Consider the following 22,983-nt stretch of genomic DNA (forward strand, 5'->3'; position numbering starts at 1 on the left):
AGCGCCTAGCTGGACATGACTACTACTGCTTCCTGGATGGATACTCTGGTTACAACCAGATTGCAATTGCAAATGAAGATCAAGAGAAGACAACCTTCACTTGCCCCTTTGGAACGTTTGCCTATAGACGTATGCCTTCGGACTTTGCAACGCTCCAGGTACCTTTCAGAGGTGTATGGTAAGTATCTTTTCAGATTATATTGAGAAAATCATAGAGGTATTCATGGATGACTTTTCAGTTTTTGGAAAGAATTTTGATGATTGTCTTAATAATCTGGAGATAATTTGAAACGTTGCATGGAAACTAACCTTGTACTTAATTGGGAAAAATGCCATTTTATGGTTCAACAAGGATAGTTCTAGGACATATTGTCTCTGCTAGGGGTATAGAGGTTGATAAAGCCAAGGTTGATATTGTGCGTCACTTACCCTCTCCCACTTCTGTGAGAGAGATTCGTTCTTTCCTTGGTCATGCAGGTTTTTACAGGAGGTTCATCAAGGACTTCTCCAAAATTTCGAGACCCTTATGTCAACTACTCCAGAAGGATGTGCCCTTTCACTTTGACAAGGAGTGTCAAGAAGCTTTTGACAAGCTTAAGGAGTTGTTGACATCTGCCCCCATCATGTTACCTCCAGACTGGTCCTTGCCCTTTGAGTTAATGTGTGATGCCTCTGACTACGCAGTTGGAGCCGTTTTGGGACAAAGGAAGGAAAAGCTGCCCTATGCCATCTACTACGCCTCAAGGACTCTCAATGATGCACAAATGAATTACTCCACCACAGAGAAAGAGCTCCTTGCAGTTGTCTTTGCCCTTGAGAAGTTTCGCTCTTACTTACTTGGTACCAAAGTTACTATCTTTACTGACCATGCAGCTTTGAAATACTTGATGACCAAGAAGGAGGCGAAACCAAGGCTTATCAGATGGATCCTACTCTTGCAAGAGTTTGATGTGGAAATCAAGGACAAGAAGGGTAGTGAAAACGTGGTAGCTGACCACTTGAGTCGTTGGTGCACGCAGAAGACCGTCTCCCTCTGGTGGAGACGTTTCCAGATGAACAACTCTTTGGAATCCAGGTAAGTGAACCATGGTATGCGGACATTGTGAATTATATTGTGTCTAGAAAGATTCCTGATACCATGTCACGTGCTCATAGGGATAGGCTTAAGAAAACTGTTAAGCAATATGTTTGGGATGAACCTTATTTGTGGAAGTATTGCTCTGATCAATTGATTAGGAGATGTGTGCCTGAACATGAACATAATGCTATACTTTCTTTTTGCCACTCTAAAGCATGTGGGGGACACTTTGGGTCTAAGAAGACTGCGTTTAAGGTGCTAGAGTCTGGGTTCTATTGGCCAACATTATTTAGGGATGCACATGCCTATTGTTTAACTTGTGATAAGTGCCAAAGAACAGGAAATCTAGGTCCTAGAGATCAAATGCCATTGTCCAATATAATAACTGTTGAAATATTTGATGTCTGGGGTATAGATTTCATGGGACCTTCCCTTCATCTTTTGGGTTTCTCTATATCTTACTTGCAGTGGACTATGTTTCCAAATGGGTGGAAGCAAAGGCCACTAGAACTAATGACTCTAAAGTTGTTGCAGATTTTATCAAGTCTAACATCTTTAGCAGGTTCGGAATGCCAGAGTTCTCATTAGTGATGGAGGATCCCACTTTTGCAACCGGACGATTGAGGCTCTTTGAGGAGATATGACGTCACACATAAGGTTTCTACACCTTATCACCCCAAACTAGTGGGCAAGCTGAGGTCTCTAATCGTCAGATCAAGGGGATATTGGAGAAGACTGTGAACCCCAACAGAAAGGACTGGTCCTTGCGTCTAGAGGATGCTTTGTGGGCCTACAGAACTGCATACAAAACTCCCATAGGTATGTCACCATATCGCATTGTCTATGGCAAACCATGCCATTTACCTGTGGAGTTGGAGCACAAAGCTTGGTGGGCTGTGAAGCAGTTCAACATGGATATGGATGCAGCTGGGCTTCATAGGAAGTTGCAATTGCAAGAGTTAGAGGAGATAAGGAATGATGCCTTTGAAAGTGCTAAAATTTACAAGGATAAGACTAAGGCATTCCATGACAAAATGATTCGAAGAAAGACTTTTGTTGTGGGTCAAAAAGTTCTTCTCTTCCATTCTCGTCTCAAACTCTTCCCAGGTAAGCTTCGTTCTCGTTGGATTGGACCTTTTGTTATCACTCATGTGTTTCCTCATGGAGCTGTGCAGATAAAGAGTGAACATACAAGCAACGAGTTCAAAGTGAATGGCCATCGCTTGAAGCCTTACTATGAGGCATTTGTGGAACATGAAGTGGAGGATGTACCCCTCCAAAACGTTCCAAACCCTGAGGATTAAATGGAGGTACAAGTCTAGGCTGAAAGACTATAAACATTAAGCGCTGCTTGGGAGGCAACCCAATTCTGAAGTAGCTGTGGAGGAGTCATCAACGCAGATTTGTTTTATCTCTCCCTTTTACTTCTCCAATTTTTCTTTATGTTGGTAGTCATTTTCGTAAATTTCATCCCTATATGCTTAAGTGTTTCATTGCATGCTTTTTATTGATTACATTGAGGACAATGCAATATTTAAGTGTGGGGGAAGGGATTTACACTTTTATCTTGAGTCATATATTGAAAAATACAAAAAATTGAAAAATGTCAAAAATTTAAAAATTTTCGTTGCTTTTGTTTTTGTTTTGAGTCTTAGGATGCCCTTTCAACTGTCTAGGATGATTCTATATCTCTGAAATCATGACTAAAAGAGGATCACAAATTGAGATGACTTAAACATGGTATTCTTTGGTTAATTGAGATATATGAAAAATGTGTGCCTTGTAGTGGATATGGATTCGAAAACTTTGGTACAGAATATGAGCATGTTAGGATGAGTTTTGATTCATATAAGCCATGTGAGATAATTGAGCCATGTCCCTTTTTCTTGGAGTGAAATGAAAAATATATTCTTATTTTCTTGGCGATATTTTGATGATCTCATTATTCTTCATTTGATTGATTGCTTGCCATAGATTAAGTTTGATGGACTAGAGAATGCTAGAATTCACTCTTGTGCTTGTTGAGACGTTTGTCAATACATGGCCCTGATTCTGGAAGGGATAGAGGCACCCTAGGAATTTCCACCATTGCCAAATAAACCTGTGTCCCTAATTGTGCCCGTCGTGGGACTCCCCTAGATAAGCCCCTTTGAGCCTACATTGAGCCTTTTCATTCATCACCCTTAAAACCCTTAACCATGAAGCTTAGTATAGTTAAAACCCTACCCTTTGTTCTAAGAACTTAGTGGAGCTATCTTTTGAGACATACTTCGTGGGTTTGGTGCTAAGGATGAAAATTGAGAAGAGGTGAAAGTTAAAGTGTGGGGGTAGACTTGTCCATAAAAGAAAAATATATGAAAAAGCCGAGAAAAAGAAAGAAAGAAAAAGAAAAAAATGTATACGGCTAAAAAGAAAAGAAAGAAAAATGTTTATGGATTTTAGTCCCCCATATTGGTGATTTTGGAGTTTACGTTGAACTGAAGGCCCACTACAGAAAAATTTGGCCTTTGTCCATTCACTATAGTTCAAGGGAAGTTTACAATGAAGATTGGGCCCAACATGAAGACATTAGGCCCCTTTTATGTTACCTCTAGGGAAAGTGACGTTTTTGCAATACCTTGGTGGATTTCTTGAGGTCTCTACATCTACATATGCTCTGCTAGGTTTTTAGGACACTTTGATAAATCCTTACCTTTCATTTCCTTAAACCTTAAGCCCTAGCCCCATTACAACCTTTGAGAAGACCTTCTTGATCCTTAAGATGGGACAGCCCTTGATGTGGAGATGAGTTACAAGAGTTGAACCTATGGCTTGGGTCCATCTGTGCAAGTAGTTGGTATCCTTCATGAGATCTCTAAAGAAAATTATACATGTGCTTTCGTTTCTTACATGATGTGATATACTTATCTTTCACATATACTTGAGTGTATAAGCTTTTAAGCATTGCCATGATCTGAGAGAAGAAAGAGGGATATAACTTGTGAGATTTGAATCAAACTTGTTTGAAACATGCTTGACAGAAACCATCACCATTGTTTCAACCAAGTCCTACTTGTGTATATGTAAGTTATGTGTTTTAATTAACTCTCGAATGCCTAACATTGAATTTTGGTTAAGTGCTAATCTTGGTGTTATGAAAGTAAGAGATTGCTGAGACGAATAGTTGAAGGGCAATAGAATCATTGTTTTTGTCAAGTCTTTAAATTTTCGTTGAGTCTTCGTGTGTGTCTTAGTTTGATTTTGCTAAGGGACTAGCAAAAGCTAAGTGTGGGGGAATTTGATAGGAGCATTTTAATGCGACGTTTTAACTGCATTTCCCTACACTTTTCTGCGCCATTTCCTTGAAAAATCCCTGTTTGGGAAAGTTTCCATTCTTTGATTGGGAAAGTTCCTTATTGTAGAAATTTCCATTTTTGTCTTCATTTTTCATTTCTCATTTCTCATTTCTCATTTCTCATTTTTTTCATTTCTCATTTCTGGAAATTTCTATTTTTCATTTTTAGTAAGTTTCTATTTTTATTTTTTAGAAAGTTTCTATTTTAAGTATAGTTTCTATTTCAGGACCTCCGAGCTAGAAAGTGGAAATGAACGCACGAATGGAAAGAGGAGCTTGCGAACATCAAGACGAACGAACATGAGAGAAAATGGCCCACACATTTGAGCAGAAATGAAGAAACAAGCTTTCCTAGTCCAACCAGGAAATCCTACAAAATGGAGGAAGGCTTCCCTAGCAAGTTTCCAACGCAACCATGAAAAAGAAATGGAAAAATATTGTGTTTTGCGTTGGAAAATGAGAAGGCTTGAAGATGAAGCAACGAGGCCCAAGAACTCTTTGGATTTTCGGCAAATTGGATAAAGGCCCATCAAAGCCCATGACATTAGGGTTTGTGACGCAAACCCTAACCCTTAAGGTTGTTGTTGCCGTGAATTTGCAAGAGAGAAACAAGGAGGTGGCGTCCAAGAAAATCAGAAATTAAAAGGAGATTTTCTAGGGTTATTTTTATGGAAATAAATCAAGAGATAAAACCCTAGAAGACCTAGCCGTCCAAGCCAAGAGGAAAACAAGGGGATGCCGTGCAAACCCTAGGGAATTCAGCAAAAGATAATGAAGAGAAAAACTAGGGTTTTGCCGTGAGGAAAAATCAGAAAAAAATAAAGAGATTTCGTGGAGATTTCTTAGGGAGCTTTTAAAGGAAAGAGAATATGTGTTGAACACAAAAAGCTCTCAAAGGAGTCTAGGTTCGTCCCCCTTTATTCTCTAAGTATATTGTTGCCGAAATTGGTGAAGGAAATCAGAAAATATCTATATATATTTCGGCAAGATTATTTAGGGAATTTATATTGGAATTTTGTGATTGGTTGCACCACCTCATAGGGCTTATGTGGCACGAAATCATTGGAGAAAATTAGGTGGAGGAAGCAAGAGATTGCCGTGAGCTTTGCTAGGGTTGTGGACGGATTGAACACCTAGAAGCCGTCCCCTATATATTCCTCTCTTCTCTCAACGTCAAGGGGTCCGAAAATTCCATACTTTTGCGTTTATACTTTGAGAAAATAATTCAGAAATCTCTCTAGCCTAGCCGTGTTCTTCTCCATCCTCTAGGGCAACCACGAAGTGCAAGCAAGGCCAAGGAAGAAGAAGACAAGCCGTGCACACCATCCACCCTCCACCTTGAAGATTGCTTTCGAAATTCAAGAGACCACATCATCACTTCATTCATCTCATCTTCATCACGGTGTAATCCGATTCTCCTTGTACCTTTGCTTTGTATTTTCGTTGGTTTTGCCTTAGTTGACACATATGTATGAACAAGTATTGTTTTCTGAAATTTTATGATGAATTGTTAATTTTCAGATTCATATATTGCGATTTATGGTAGCTTTTGTGTGAGTGTTTGATTAAATTTGCATGATAGAAATCTTTTGTATGATTATCTTGAATGGTTCGAAACATTTAGGGTTTTTATGTGAATGTTGCTACGAATTTGAGAACATGAATCAACTTTTTGGTTTTGTGTTCTTGAATCGATAAGTAGTAAAGGTTTTGTACAAAAACCGAATTTAATCAAAGAAGATTGCAATTAGGTGGACTTTTTCATACTAAGTTGCACATTTGAGTTGATAGCCTTTCTAGGTGTTTATTGCGTTAAACATGACATGATTGACTAGCTTTCTAGGGCTTGATTGCATGTTTGATAGAATTAATCTAGGTGCTTTCACTTAGGTAAATTAGCATTGAAAGTAAAATATGGGAAATTGTTTGCTTTTGAACGTTTCACATGATCAACTCCTCTTGCATGACTATGATGAACAATGATGAACTTGAATTAATTTTAATCATGAGTTTCGACTTTGATCTTTGTTCTTGCATTCCATTTGTATTTTTATGTTTTTGCATTTTAATTATTTAGGTAACTTAGATTTTATTTTCGGAAATTAAAACCAAAAACCAAAAACTCCCCCCTTTTCGTAAATATGTCTATATTTTGTAAATATTATACTTTGTTTTAATTTTAATTGTTTAATTGTTTGACAATGACAGGTGTACCCTCAATCCCCGGAATAGAACGATCCCTATTTACTTTATACTACTAATGACATTTCAGGGTTAAATTGGTCGCTCGACAAAAGCGACATCACTTAGTATAGTTACAACCCTACCCTTTGTTCTAAGAACTTAGTGGAGCTATCTTTTGAGACATACTACATGGGTTTGGTGCTAAGGATGGAAATTAAGAAGAGGTTAAAGTTCAAGTGTGGGGGTAGACTTGTCCATAAAGAAAAAAAATATGTGAAAGCCGTGAAAAATAAAAAGAAAAAAAAAAAAAATGTACGGCTAAAAAGAAAAGAAAGAAAAATGTTTATGGATTTTAGTCCCCCATACTTGGTGAATTTGGAGTTTACTTTGAATTGAAGGCCCATTACAGAAAAATTTGGCCTTTGTCCATTCTACTATAGTTTAAGGGAAGTTTACGATGAAGATTGGGCCCAACATGAAGACATTAGGCCCCTTTTATGTTACCTCTAGGGAAAGTGACGTTTTTGCAATGCCTTGGTGGATTTCTTGAGGTCTCTACATTTACATGTGCTCTGCTAGGTTTTTAGGACACTTTGATAAATCCGTACCTTTCATTTCTTTAAACCTTGAGCCCTAGCCCCATTACAACCTTTGAGAAGACCTTCTTGATCCTTAAGATGGGACAGCCCTTGATGTGGAGATGAGTTACAAGAGTTGAACCTATGGCTTGGGTCCATCTGTGCAAGTATTTGATATCCTTCATGAGATCTTTAAAGAAAATTATACATGTGCTTTCGTTTCTTGAATTATGTGATATACTTGCTATCTTTCACATATACTTGAGTGTACAAGCTTTTAAGCATTGCCATGATCTGAGAGAAGAAAGAGTGGATATACCTTTGTGAGGATATGAATCATACTTGTCTGAAACATGCTTAACAGAACCATCACCATTGTTACAACCACGTCCTACTTGTGTATGTGTAAATTATGTGTTTAAATTAACTGTCGAATGCCTAACATTGAATTTTGGTTGAGTGCTAATCTTGGTGTTATGAAAGTAAGAGATTGCTGAGACAAATAGTTGAAGGGCAATAGAGTCATTGTTTTTGTAGAGTCTTTAATTTCTGTTGAGTCTTAGTGTGATTTTGCTAAGGGACTAGCAAAAGCTAAGTGTGGGGGAATTTGATAGGAGCATTTTAATGCGACGTTTTACTTGCTTTTCCCTGCATTTTCTGCGTTATTTCCTTAATAAAACCCTGTTTAGGAAAGTTTCCATTCTTTGATTGGGAAAGTTCCTATTTGTAGAAAGTTTCTATTTTTGTAGTTTCTATTTATCATTTTTAGTAAGTTTCCATTTTCAGTAATTTCTATTTTTCATTTTTTAGAAAGTTTCCATTTTCAGTTTAGGAAAGTTGCCATTTTTTTCATTTTAGGAAAGTTTCTATTTTTCTTACTAGTTTCTATTTTCAGGACCTCCGAGCTAGAAAGTGGAAATGAACTCACAAATGGAAAGAGGAGCTTGCGATCACCAAGGGGAGCAAAGATGAAGAACAATGAGCCACAGAAATGAGCAGAAATGAAGAAAAGAAGTTTTCCTGGTCCAACCAGGAAACCCTGTGAAAATGAGGAAAGCCCACCAATGAAGTTTCCAACGTTACTATGAAAAAGAAATGGAAAAATAAAGTGTTGTGACGTTGGAAGATGACATGGCATAGAAGTGACGCATGGAGGCCCAAAAACTCTCAAGACTTGTTGGATTTTCGGCTAATTGGATAAAAGCCCACCAAAGCCCATGGAACTAGGGTTTGTGACGCAAACCCTAGCACTAAAGTTGTTGTTGCCGTGAATTTGCAAGAGAGAAACAAGGAGGTGGCGTCCAAGAAAATCAGAAATTAAAAGGAGATTTTCTAAGGTTATTTTTATGGAAATAAATCAAGAGATAAACCCTAGAGACTCCTAGCCGTCCAAGCAAGAGAGAAACAAGGAATTGCCGTGCAAAATAAAAGAGAAACCCTAGAGAATTCGGCCAAGGGATAATGAAGAGAGAAACTAGGGTTTTGCCGTGTGGAAAATCAGAAATTCAAGAGAGATTTCGTGGAGATTTCTTAGGGAGCTTTTAAAAGAAAGAGAATATGTGTTGAACACAAAAAGCTCTCAAAGGAGTCTAGGTTCGTCCCCCTTTATTCTCTAAATATATTGTTGCCGAAATTGGTGAAGGAAATCAGAAAATATCTCTATATATTTCGGCAAGATTATTTAGGGAATTAATTCTGGAATTTTGTGATTGGTTGCACCACCTCATAGGGCTTATGTGGCACGAAATCATTGGAGGAAATTATGTGGAGGAAGCAAGCTATTGCCGTGAGTTTCTCTAGGGTTTTACACGGCTTGAAGACCTAGAAGCCGTCCCCTATATATTCCTCTCTTCTCTCAACGTCAAGAAGTTCCTAATTCCATTTTTTACGTTCTACACTTGAGAAATAATTCAGAAAACTCTCTAGCTTAGCCGTGCTCCTCTCCATCCTCTAGGGCAACCACGAAGTTCAAGCAAGGCCAAGGAAGAAGAAGACAAGCCGTGCATACCATCCACCCTCCACCTTGAAGATTGCTTTCGAAATTCAAGAGACCACATCATCACTTCATCCATCTCATCTTCATCACGGTGTAATCCGATTCTCCTTGTACCTTTGCTTTGTAATTTTCGTTGGTTTGCCTTAGTTGACACTTATGTATGAACAAGTATTGATTTCTGAAATTTTATGATTAATTGTTAATTTTCAGATTCATATATTGTGATTTATGGTTGCTTTTGTGTAAGTGTTTGATTGAATTTGCATGATAGAAATCGTTTGTATGATAATCTTGAATGGTTCGAAACATTTAGGGTTTTTATGTGAATGTTGCTACGAATTTGAGAACATGAATCAACTTTTTGGTTTTGTGTTCTTGAATCAACAAGTAGTAAAGGTTTTGTACAAAAACCGAAATTTAATCAAAGGAGATTGCAATTAGGTGAACTTTTTCATACTAAGTTGCACATTTGAATTGATAGCCTTTCTAGATGCTTAATGCGTTGAACATGACATGATTGACTAGCTTTCTAGGGTTTGATTGCATGTTTGATAGAATTAATCTAGGTGCTTTCACTTAGGTTAATTAGCATTGAAGTAAAATATGGGAAATTGTTTGCTTTTGAACGTTTCACATGATCAACTCCTCTTGCATGACTATGACGAACAATGATGAACTTGAATCAATTTTAATCATGAGTTTCGAATTTGATCTTTGTTCTTGCGTCCCATTTATATTTTTATGTTTTTGCATTTTAATTATTTTCTTAACTTAGTTTAAAACTAGAAAACCAAAAATCAAAAATCCCCCCTTTTTCGTAAATATGTATATATTTTGTTATATTTTTGTAAATATTATACTTTGTTTTAATTTTAATTGTTTAATTGTTTGACAATGACAGGTGTACCCTCAATCCCCGGAATAGAACGATCCCTATTTATTCTATACTACTAATGACATTTCAGGGTTAAATTGGTCGCTTCCTAAAAGCGACATCAAGGATTAGGGATGGTACCACTTGGTAATTTACCTTGCTCATGAAACTTACCCATAAACTCCACAACTTGACTCATTTGCTTCTTCATCTCATTCACATCCATGGATATGGCATTGATCTGATTCCCATGATGAGTTTGACCTGCAATTAAAGCTTGAGTAGATTTGGTCAGAGTTCGGATCAATTCATCATTAGAAGAAGAAGAAGAAGCATTTGAATTATAATTCGAATTGAAAGGAGTAGGGTTAGGAGGTTGAGGCTTTTGATAAAAGCCTTGAGGACGTTGTTGGAACCCTTGAGGTGCACTTTGAACGTTGTCATTGTCCTTCCAACGAAAATTGGGGTGATCCCTCCATCCAGGATTGTAAGTATTCGAGTAAGGATCATTCCTAGGACGTTGGTACCCTTGTTGGAAACCTATGGCGTTAACACCTTCCTGTCCTCCACTTTCCATGAGTTGAGGGCATTGATTAGACACATGCCCTTCCATTGAGCAAACTCCACACACCATAACTTGTCCATGCGCTCCCTGAGACACAAGAGAAGTAAGTTTGTTAATTTTATCCTCCAATTGAGCTAAAGTACTTACCTCATGGACCCTTTCACGTGTGGTGGTGGATTTGGGCCTAGAGCTTCCATATTGTTGTTGATTCAAGGCCCTATTCTCAATTAGAACCATTCCAGCCGCAGGTTCCTTGTCAACAAACGATCCACCAGAAGCTGCATCTAGCATGTCTCTTTCCAAGTTGGTGAGCCCATCATAAAAACAAGTGAGCAAGGTCTCATCCTTCATGCCATGTTGAGGGCATTGAGTGGTGAGAGACTTGAACCTTTCATAGTAATCTGCATAGGACTCATCTTGCCCTTGTTGGATACCACTTATCTTTTTCCTTAACATGATGATGCGAGATGTAGGAAAATACTTCTCAAGAAACGCCTTCATCATGTCTGCCCAAGATGCAATGCGTCCACTAGGCAACTCATAGAGCCACTGCTTTGCCTTGTCAGCCAACGAAAATGGGAAGGCCTTCAACTTCAAAATTTGCTCATCCGCTCCTTGAGGTTTCATGCTAGTGCATATGAATTGAAACTCCATCAAGTGGTTGTTGGGGTCTTCCATAGAGAGTCCATGGAATGTAGGAAGATGATGAAGCAATCCAGACTTCAACTCAAAATCAGCTGTTAACCCCTCAGCTGCAGCAGGGTAGGTTATGCAAGTAGGGACGCCACCAGGTGGGATGACGGATGTAGAAAGTTGCCTGATGGTGAGAACCATTGGTGGTGGTGGTGGTGGTGCGACTAAGAGTGCACGAGGTGATGGAGGTGGCGTTTGGTGTGGTGATGGATTAATTGAAGTGTCAGAAGCTTCTGATCCTCCCTCTACTCTATTCCCTTCACTATCTATTTGAAGCTCACGAAATTGAAGTGGAGTGGTAACTTGGACGTCAAAGAGATCCGAGTTTTTCTTAAGCTTTTCAATCCGTGCTTGAATGACGTGGAGGGGCGTTTTGGTGTACTTGGGTGGTTCAGACGATCCAGACATTCATTGATCCTGAAGTAAGATAAAAGAATAATGTTAGTAAGGTATAAACAAGACGTGGACCAAGGTACACACATTAAATCGTCACATATATACAAGTATACACATGGTCAACGAAAATTATAGTGGTTAGTTACAATCTTCTACAACTTTCGAATTAATCAATTTCAATAAGAGTTTTGCAAGTCAAGGTTTGGACGTGCGGCCCAGAGATTCTAATGTTAATACAAGTCTCCCCCCCTTTATCTTTTGGTAACTCTTTTGGCACAGAGCCAGGTAGTAGAGGAACGATTTTGGCGGAGCTACTCCCACATAGTGGTTTTGGCCCTCTTGTAAGCACTTCTCGTATCCAATCAACCTAGACACCCTGTGTTACTAAGGTGCGCCGCAGAGATAAAAGGAGTTGCTTGACAAGTATTAATAAAAGAACTCTCACCTATTCCGTTATGACTCACATCCTTCTTACCAAAACCAATTCTTTCAAAAATTGTCTAAGTGTATGACTTCAATAAGACATAATGAACCATTGTTTTGGACGTGCGGCCCAAGTCCTTGCCTCTACACATATTTCTTCTCAAATCCTTTGGGCAACCTTACTGAAATGGCCAGTGCGGGGGAGGACGAACACGAGAGGTAGAAACCATTTTGGCACAAGCTACTCCCACATAGTGGTTTAGGCTCGTTTGATTGCACTTCTGGATTCAAAACCCATCATGGACGTTGTCCCCTTCCTAGTCACCATTTCACATAGGCTATACTTACTTAGATAAGAAAAGGCCTAAGTGCAAGACATTTTTCAAGTGTTAATAAAAGCCGCCCTCAACCTTAAAAGACCTGAATCAGGTGCTAATAAGGGGTTAAGGCTAGTATCAACAAACGAGACTTCACCTATTCCATAATAGTTCAAAATCCCTTACCAAAATCATACCTTAGTGGCGTTTTCATCACATGAAGACTTTTCAATCCCCGGCAACGGCCCCAAAAATTGATACGTGCAAAAGCATTCGCCAATTTAAACCCTGAAAATGTCGAGCGTTAGTATAGGATAAGCAGGGATCGTTCTAAACCGGGGATTGAGGGTGCTAACATGTGAGAAATAAATCTAAGGGAAGAATATACATTCCATACGAAAATTACAAGAACATTTACAAAATTACGAAAATTAGAAGTTTACATGCATAAAATTAGAAACAACAAGAGTTAGAGAGCATACATACATTCACACGAAATTAGAAGACAAAGAATGAATGAACTACAAAATATACAAGTATATATATACATAGATTTCGAAAGAAACAAAGAATTTAAGTTAGAAAAGGTTTTGGAAATCCTATTCCTATTTATACACAATTTACAAATCCATATCACATTAGAAAACCATATACAACAAGGATTCCTAGTTATATACTAATTAGGATTACTTAATTACTAAGAAAACAAATTATTGACCAAGTCAAACACAAAATACTAAGTCAAAACTAACTCTAACTACTTTTCCTATAAAACACCAAAGAATCCCTAAAATTTAGGAACTCCTAAAAAACACAAACAAATCCCTAAAAACCACCAAAATAATTCCTAGAAAACACTAACACATATTTACTATTCACGGAGACACTATTCACGAATTTTTAAAAACATTTTTTTTTATTTAATATTTATTATTTATATGAACATGCTACCTAAAAATTCTAAGTTAATTTTATTTATTTACACAAACAAGAAAAAGTAAAGATAGGGGGTTTTTGAAGATTGAAAAACATAAAATTTTGAAAACATTAAAAGATTAAAAACAAGAAAACATTTTATTTACATAGGTGGGAAAAGAAGAATTTTCGAAGAACAATTTTTCAAGAAATAATCAAGAACAATCCATTCATGCAATCTTTAATCTTTTAGTTACCATGGAACGATATCAACCAAGAAACAAAGTTACAAGCGCCCAATGTCCCTTATATGACTTCCCTTTACACAATTGAATAGAACAAGCGCCTAAACAATATATTTCAAATGCAAGTATCACACAATCAAAGCAACTCATGATCTCATGCATTCAAATCATTAAGAGCAAGTGAAAGTTTAGTCAATAAACATGCAAATTCAAGTACTCAAAGCAAGTCTTTTCATTACATGCATAATCTGATCTCGACCTTTGTACAAAGCCTTTACTACCATATTGAACTAGGATCAACAAGCGTTCACCTAATTACTAGCTCCAAATACAAGCAATCATTCTATGTTGCGCACCAGAGAACAAGAACACATAAAAGTTCTCCATAAAACAAAACCAGATTATCATTCCATATTTCGGCAACTAACAAAGATCAAACACGCATAAACCAATCAATCATTGAAAAGAACATCCAAATTGCATTCAAAAATCAGATTGTTAACTCATAGTTTCGGTTTCACTCTTAAAAGAATCAAAACAGAAAATTACAACTACAAGCATACTAAACCGTGAAGAAAACATAGGGAAGATGGTAGAACAACCCTTGATCACGTCCCAAAGACCCAAAGCAGCTCCAAGGTGGTGGCACAAGGTGAAGATCACGGCAAAGATGGAGGATGGCACGGCTAGAACTTGCAAGATGCGAAAACCTGAAACTTGAGAGCAAACTGGTGAGAAACGAAATTGTGGAGAATAATGTGCGACCCCTGAACGTCTAATACACAAGGTATATATAGTAGAACGTCTCAAGGCACTCCCAATTCGTTTCTACTTGGTTTCTCTTAGTTCGTGTTGATTTAGGACTTCTTTCTCACAAAACAGATTTCCGGCAGGATTGACCTCAGTCCACTAAAACGGCCATAACTTGCTCTAGAAAATAGCTATTGACGAACCGTAAAACGCCCTGGAAACTAGACATCCGTAGATTTCCAACCATATAAAGATCATAATTTTCTGAGCTCTTAACTATTTTTGACACTCCGTTGAAGTTGACTGATCTGCACAGGCAGATTTCCGAATCTGTAATGGATTTGACTTTTAATGCACAAGTTGAGTCCAATTCGGTTTTCCTTCACATCACATGCCTCTCACATGCCTTCCATGCCTATTCTGAAGTAAAAACGTCAAGAACTCCCTAGATACTTCAAGATTATCACGGCAATTCCAATCCAAACTCAACAAGAAGTCCAAATTCCACATTGCTTTGTAATTCGAATCTCTTGTCGCTTCCTCTTCCATGTGCACGGCATATGACCTTCTTGAGACTTCTAGATGCTTCATGATCGTTCCATAGCTCTCCTAGTATGAGTAGAACTCCATATGCAAGTAGGTTTCCTAGTTGAATACAAACTTCTTTTCTGCGATTCTTCTACACTCTTCCGGAACCTTCTTGAGTAATCCTTATCCAACAGGGACTCCTTGTCACACTAGGATTCCTTATTTGAGTAGAATTGGGTTTCCCTGTTCAAGTAGAACTTCTAATTTCCGCGACTTAAGAGTTTGAATCCAAGTCTGCTTCTGATTCCTACTCCAACTAGGATTCCTTTTCCTAGTCAAACTGGGAGAACTTCCATTTCTTCATTTCTGCGCCACTTGTGCCTCCCTTAGCTATTTTTGGACTTTGAGACTCCATTTACACCTGTAAAACACTAACTAAGTTAAATTGATCAAGATAAAGGAAGTAACTTAGCAAAATATAGGGTTTAAACATTATAAACGTCGCATTTTATGCTCCTATCAGAGTTCATTTCCACTTTTTAGCTCCGAGGTCCTGAAAATAGAAACTAGTAAGAAAAATAGAAACTTTCCTAAAATGAAAAATAGAAACTACAAAATAGAAACTTTCTACAAATAGGAAATTTCCTAAACAGAGTTTTATTAAGGAAATAACGCAGAAAATGTAGGGAACTGCAGTTAAAACGTCGCATTAAAATGCTCCTATCAAGTGTACAACTTAGTTATGGAAAAATCCACCTAATTGCAATCCTCTTTAATTAAATTCGATCTTTGTCCAAAACCTTTACTACTTGGATTCAAGTTTACACAAAACGAAAAGTCGATTTCATGTTCTTAAACCTAGCACCAATTATATCGAAACCCTAAGTGTTTGCAACCACATAAGATTAAAATACAAAAGTTATCTATAACGCAAATTTAACTAAACAAACCCACATAAGCAACTCTCGAAGAACAATAATATGAATCTGAAAATTCTCAATTAATCATAAAAATTCCAGAATTTAACAATTGTTCAAACACATATGTCAACTAGTTCATAACCAACGAAATTCAAAGCAAAGGTTACAAAGGAGAATCGGATTACACCGTGAGATGGAGATGGTGATGAACGATTGATGTGGTGGTCTCTTGAATCTCGAAAGCAAGCTTCAAGGTTGGAGATGGATGATGGATGCTCACGGCTATGCTTCTTCTCCCTTGGCCTTGCTTGAACTCATGGAGATGACTAGAGGATGGAGAAACTCACGGCTATGCTAAGAAGATTTTCTGATTTTTTTCTAAAGTGTAAATTGTATGGGGGAGAGGAACCCTTCTCAACGTCAAAGAGGTGGGTATATATAGGAGCACGGCAAGGGTTCATAAAGCAATCAGAAATTTCCACATAGCTTCCACCAATAGGAATTCGCCAAGTAAGCTTTGTGATGTGGTCCAACCAATCATAGAATGCCAAGTAAGCCTTGTGATGTGTTCCAACCAATCATAATTCTCTAAAATACCTCCCTAATATTTAATTGCCGAATTTCCTTGAAATTATTCTGATTTTCTTCATGAATTTCGGCCAACATTCCTTTAGGGAATTTAGGGATGAATCTGGACGCCTTTTGAGCTTTTCCTTGGTGCACACATATTTTCGTTCCATAAATATCTCCCTTGAATCTCTCTTTGCGTCATCTCCTTGATTATTTCTGATTTTCATGTTGGCAATCACACCAATTTACTCCTCCAACAATATTTCTTTCCATAAAAATCTCCCAAGAAAATCTCCTTTGATTTATTCCACGTGAAATTCTCAATCAATCACCTTAATTCCCACGTTGTCACCTTGTTTTTCCTTAAGTATTACACGGCAAATTTAATCCCCAAGGAAAATATATTTTCCTTTTTTTAAAAAAACTCTTCCTTGATTCTCTCCTTGCCATGTCATCTTCATGAAGCTTGTCGTTCCATTTATGAACTCAATTCAGCTTATTTATTCCAAAAACCTGAAAATAGAAGCTTTCTAAAATAAGAAATGGAAACTTTTTTAAACTAAAATCGAAACTTTCTAAAAATGGAAAATAGAAACTACAAAACGGAAACTTTCTACAATTAGGAACTTTCCCATTTGAATAATGGAAACTTTCCTAAACAGAGTTTTATTAAGGAAATAACGCAGAAAATATAGGGAAATAACAGTTAAAACGTCGCATTAAAATGCTCCTATCATCCGATTCTCCTTTGTAACCTTTGCTTTGAATTTCGTTGGTTTTGTTCTAGTTGACATATGTGTTTGAACAATTGTTAAATTCTGGAATTTTATGATTAATTGAGAATTTTCAGATTCATATATTGTAATTCGAGAGTTGCTTATGTGAGTTTGTTTAATTAAATTTGCGTTATAGATATCCTTTGTGTATTAATCTTATTTGGGTCGATACTTATAGGGTTTATGCATAATTGTTTCTAGGTTTAAGAACATGAAATTGACTTTTCGTTTTGTGTAAACTTGAATCAAAGTAGTAAAGGTTTTGGACAAAGATCGAATTTAATTAAAGAGGATTGCAATTAGGTGGACTTTTCCATAACTAAGTTGTACACTTGAGTTGATAGCCTTTCTTTATGCGTAATGCGTTAAACATGACATGATTGACTAGCTTTCTAGGGTTTGATTGCATGTTTGATAGGATTAATCTAGGTGTTTTCGCTTAGGTTAATTAGCATTGAAAAGTAAAAAATGGGAAATCATTTGCTTTCGAATGTTTCACATGATCAACTCCTTTCTCATGACTTAGATGAACAATATTAGGGTTTGAATCAATTTTAATCATATGTTTCGGTTTTGATCTTTGTTCTCTCATTCCATCTTTGTATTTATGTTTTTGCATTTTAATTCTTTTGTTTACTTAAATTATTTTCAAAATCCAAAAACAAAACCCCCCCTTTTTCGTAAATAATGTTTATACTTGTAAATATCTTTGTGAATATTATACTTTGTTTTAATTTTAATTGTTTAATTGTTTGCCAATGACAGGTGTACCCTCAATCCCCGGAATAGAACGATCCCTATTTGCTTATACTACTAACGATATTTTCAGGGTTAAATTATGCGCTTGCTAAGGGCGCATCAGTGCACTTGAGTTGATGGCCTTTCTATGTGTCTATTGCGTTGAATATGTATGATTGTCTAGCTTTCTAGAGGTTGAATGCATGTTTGATAGGATTAGTCTTTGTGCTTTCACTTAGATTAATTAGCGTTGAAAGTAAAATATGGGAAATCGTTTGCTTTCTAATGTTTCACATGATCAACTCCTTTCACATGACTTGGAAGAACAATGTAGGGTCAATTCGAATTTAATCATGAACTTGGTTTTAATCTTTGTTTCTTACATTTCATTCTTGTATTTGTGTTTTTGTTATTACTTAGTTTTAATCCTTGTTTTTAATTTTCGAAAACCAAACTCTAAAACCCCCTTTGAATTCGTAAATAATATATATATGTGTGAATATTATACTTTGTTTTATTTTAATTGTTTAAATTGTCTTACATTGACAGGTGTACCCTCAATCCCCGGAATAGAACGATCCCTACTTGCTTATACTACTAATGATATTTCTAGGGTTAAATTATATGCTTGCTTTGAGCGTATCAATTTTTGGCGCCGTTGCCGGGGATTGAAAAATCACTTGTTGAAGTGTGAATAATTGTTGGATATATTGTTGTTTTCGTAAATATTTATATTTGTTCATATTGTGTTCGAAAATTTAGTAAAATACTTAGGTTGTTATTTATATTATTGAATACGAGTTTTATTGTGAGTTGTAAATTAAAGAGGAATAGGTGAAGTCGTGTTTATTAATATTGACCTAAACCCCTTATTGGTACCTAGTTCAGGTCCCTTGAGGTTGAGGGCGGTTTTTATTAATATTCATTGAACTGTCTTCACACCTAGGACCTCTTTCATCTAAGTAAGTATAGCCTATGTGGGATGGTATCTAGGAAGGGGACAACGTTCATAACGGGTTTTGGATCCAGAAGTGCTTACAAATGGGCCTAAACCACATTGTGGGAGTAGCTCATGCCAAAATGGATTCTGCCTCTTGTGTACGCCCTCCCCTACCTGGCCATTTCAGTAAGGTTGCCCAAAAGATGTAGGAGGGACTTTGTGTGTAGACAACTATACTTGGGCCACACGTCCACTTGATTTACCACTTGGAATTTAATTTGATATCAATGATATTTATAACAAAAGAAAATGTTGTGATGTACTAAGGTATATTGGATTAAACATAGTCTTGAAAAGGGTAGCTATTTCAGTCCCATTGCACATTGAGACTCCCTGTTCCCGTACCTAAGTGTTGAAATAATTGTAAATAAAAGAAAAGAAAAGAAATAATTATATATAATTTTCATGAATAGTGAAAAACATGGTTTATGAGAGTATAAATTTTATTATAAGTTTTTGACCATAATGGAATAGGTGAAGGACTTTGTCGTTAACATTAGTCTTGCACCCTTCTATCTCATGTGGCGCACCTTAGTAGCATAGGGTGTCTAGGTTGATTGGATATGAGAAGTGCTAGCAAAGGGTCTCGTCCCCTGCTAACCAAGTGAGCTGAGCTCCGCCAAAATCATTTCTCTGCTACCTGGCTCTGTGTGAAAAGAGTTACCAAAAGATTGAGGAGGGCGACTAGTATTAAGGATTGAGCCCTTGGGCCGCACGTCTAAACTTTGGTTAAGAGCTTATAATGGGATTTAAACTTTTATTAACAATGTCACACTCTAACTAAAAATTTGGACATATTTGTGACATTTTTATTGTGTGGAAATTTTGTACATTATACTTCTCTTTATACTTGTAAAAATCGTGAATCTTTATACTTGTAAAAATCGTGAATAGTAAATCGTGAATAGTGACGTTTTTGTAATCATTAACTTGTATTTACTTTACTGTACAATTTACTAACTTCTTTAACTCTTAATGATATTCAGGATTCTATGAATGACCGAGTCTTCTAAGCTCCCTACTAAACGAGAAATTGAAGAGAGACTTGCTCGTTTGAAGAATCCCCCACAACTTGAGTACAGGAAACCCTCTTCTTCGACATTTAAGGACTACATATTTAACGAGCAAGGGAAGAGGATTTTTCCTTCTGAGGAATTCGCATCAGCTAGTGTTTCGTCTAACTCACCTTCACCTCAGACTACACCTCCTCGTTCACCACCTCCTGAAGAAGAAGAGAACGTTAAGATGGCTTCTATTAGAGAACTCTCTTCGTCTGTGGTTGAAGGAGGACTGCCCACAAGTATTGTGTACCCTACCCCTGCTGTAGGGAAATCTGCAGATTTTGAGTTGAAGAGTGGATTACTCCATAGGCTCCCTATGTTCCATGGTCTTAATATGGAGGACGCCAACAAGCATCTTCGAGAATTCCAGTCTGTGTGTATCAACATGTTACCACAAGGAGCAGATGAGAATATCCTTAAGATGAAGGCATTTCCCTTCTCTCTAGCTGACCATGCCAAAGATTGGCTATATGAGATTCCTTCTAGGCGCATCACATCTTGGGAAACTATGATGAAGGCCTTCCTCGAGAAATACTTCCCAGCTTCCAAGATCATTACACTCAGGAAGAAGATAAGTGGAATAAAACAAGCTCATGATGAATCTTATTCCGCTTATTATGAGAGGTTTCAGTCCTTGATTGCTCAATGTCCTCAACATCAAATGAAGGAAGAAACCTTGCTTACTTGCTTCTATAAAGGTCTCTTACCTCTGGAACGTGACATGTTAGATGCTGCTGCTGGAGGAGCTTTTGTGGATAAGTCACCAGCTGAAGGGCGAGCCATGATTGAGAATCAAGCTAAGAATGCCCAACAGTATGAAGGTGTAGGTCTCACAACTCGAAGGGTGAATGAGATAGGTACTAATTCAGTTATTGAGGAAAGATTGAACAAACTCACCCTTCTCATGGATCAAGTTGTGAACGCCAAGGGACTTGTGCAAGCATGTGGGGTTTGTTCTATGCAAGGGCATGTGACTGATCAATGCCCTCAACTGACAGATAATGGAGGATGGGAATCCTTGAACGCCATTGGAGGGTACCAAGGGAACCATGGGGGTCCCCCACGTCCAAGATATGATCCTTATTCAAATACCTACAACCCTGGATGGAGGGACCACCCTAACTTCAAGTGGTCAAACAATGAGAACACTCAGAATCCCCTTGGAGGTAACTTCCAACGTCCTCAAGGGCCACCTTTTCAAAGGTCTTATGTGCAGAATCAACATGCTTCAGGGAGTTCAAATCCAAATCTCAACTATCATAAGATGTTTGAAGCTCTCACTGATAGGAGCAGTTTAATGCGACGTTTTAACTGCAGTTCCCTACATTTTCTGCTTTATTTCCTTAATAAAACTCTGTTTAGGAAAGTTTCCATTCTTCGATTGGGAAAGTTCCTATTTGTAGAAAGTTTGTATTTTGTAGTTTCTATTTTTCATTTTTGGAAAGTTTCCATTTTCAGTTTAGGAAAATTGCCATTTTTCATTTTAGGAAAGTTTCTATTTTTCTTACTAGTTTCTATTTTCAGGACCTCGGAGCTAAAAAGTGGAAATGAACTCGCAAATGGAAAGAGGAGCTCGCCAATGTTGGAAGGAGACAAAATGAGATACAAAGGGTTGCATAAATAAGCTGAAAAGAAGAAATGAAGTTTTCCTGGTTCAACCAGGAAATCCTGTTTCAACCAGGAAACCTTGTCCAGAAGAGGAAACCCTGCCAAAACAAGACTCTTGAGTCAACCAAGAAAGGAAAGCAGAAAAATGAAGTGTCATGGCATTGAAAGAAGCTTCTTGAAGACATTAGAAGATGACATGGCTTGAAGGTGACGCACAAAGGCCCAAGAACTCTCAAGAGGTTATGGATTTCGGCAAATGGATAAAGGCCCATGGAAATTAGGGTTTGTGACACATGCGAGATATTTTTGGAGAATATATATGTGTTTGCCGTAAAATACAAAGAGGAAAAGGAGGAGGCAACATGAAAATTTGAAAATATAATTGAAGATTTTGATTGGAGTAATTCAAGGGAGATTTTTAAGGGCAAAGAGATATTCTTGGAAGATTTAAATGTGATTTTTGGCCGAAAATGGTGAAGCAAATCAGCATTTATTTATGGAATTTCGGCAATTACTTTCCCAAGGATATTTGTGGCCGAAATTGGTGAAGCAAATTAGAATTTATTTATGGAATTTCGGCAATTACTCTCTCCTAAGATATTCTTGGCCGAAATTAATGAAGAAAATCAGAAAATCCTTATATAATTTCGGCAAGGATATATATTAAAGGAATTTAGGGAATTAATTTGGAGAGTTTTGATTGGTTAGATGACACACCAAGGCTGGCTTGGCATTCTACGATTGGTTGGACCACATCACAAGGCTTACTTGGCATCATACCATTGGTTGAAGTGATGTGGAAATTTCTGATTGCTTGGAGAACCCTAGCCGTGCCCCTATATATTCTCCCCTTTTCTCAACGTCAAGGGTTCCTCTTCCCCATACAATTTACACTTTAGAAAAAATTCAGAAAAGTTCTTAGCATAGCCGTGAGTTTCTCCATCCTCTAGTCATCTCCACGAGTTCAAGCAAGGCCAAGGGAGAAGAAGCATAGCCGTGAGCATCCATCATCCATCTCCAACCTTGAAGCTTGCTTTCGAGATTCAAGAGACCACCACATCAATCGTTCATCACCATCTCCATCTCACGGTGTAATCCGATTCTCCTTTGTAACCTTTGCTTTGAATTTCGTTGGTTATGAACTAGTTGACATATGTGTTTGAACCAATATTTATTTCTGGAATTTTTATGATTAATTGAGAATTTTCAGATTCATATTATTGTTCTTCGAGAGTTGCTTATGTGGGTTTGTTTAATTAAATTTGCGTTATAGATAACTTTTGTATTTTAATCTTATGTGGTTGCAAACACTTAGGGTTTCGATATAATTGGTGCTAGGTTTAAGAACATGAAATCGACTTTTCGTTTTGTGTAAACTTGAATCAAAGTAGTAAAGGTTTTGTACAAAGATCGAATTTAATTAAAGAGAATTGC

Source organism: Rosa chinensis, chromosome 5, assembly GCF_002994745.2.
Source record: "Rosa chinensis cultivar Old Blush chromosome 5, RchiOBHm-V2, whole genome shotgun sequence".
Lineage (NCBI taxonomy): Eukaryota > Viridiplantae > Streptophyta > Magnoliopsida > Rosales > Rosaceae > Rosa > Rosa chinensis.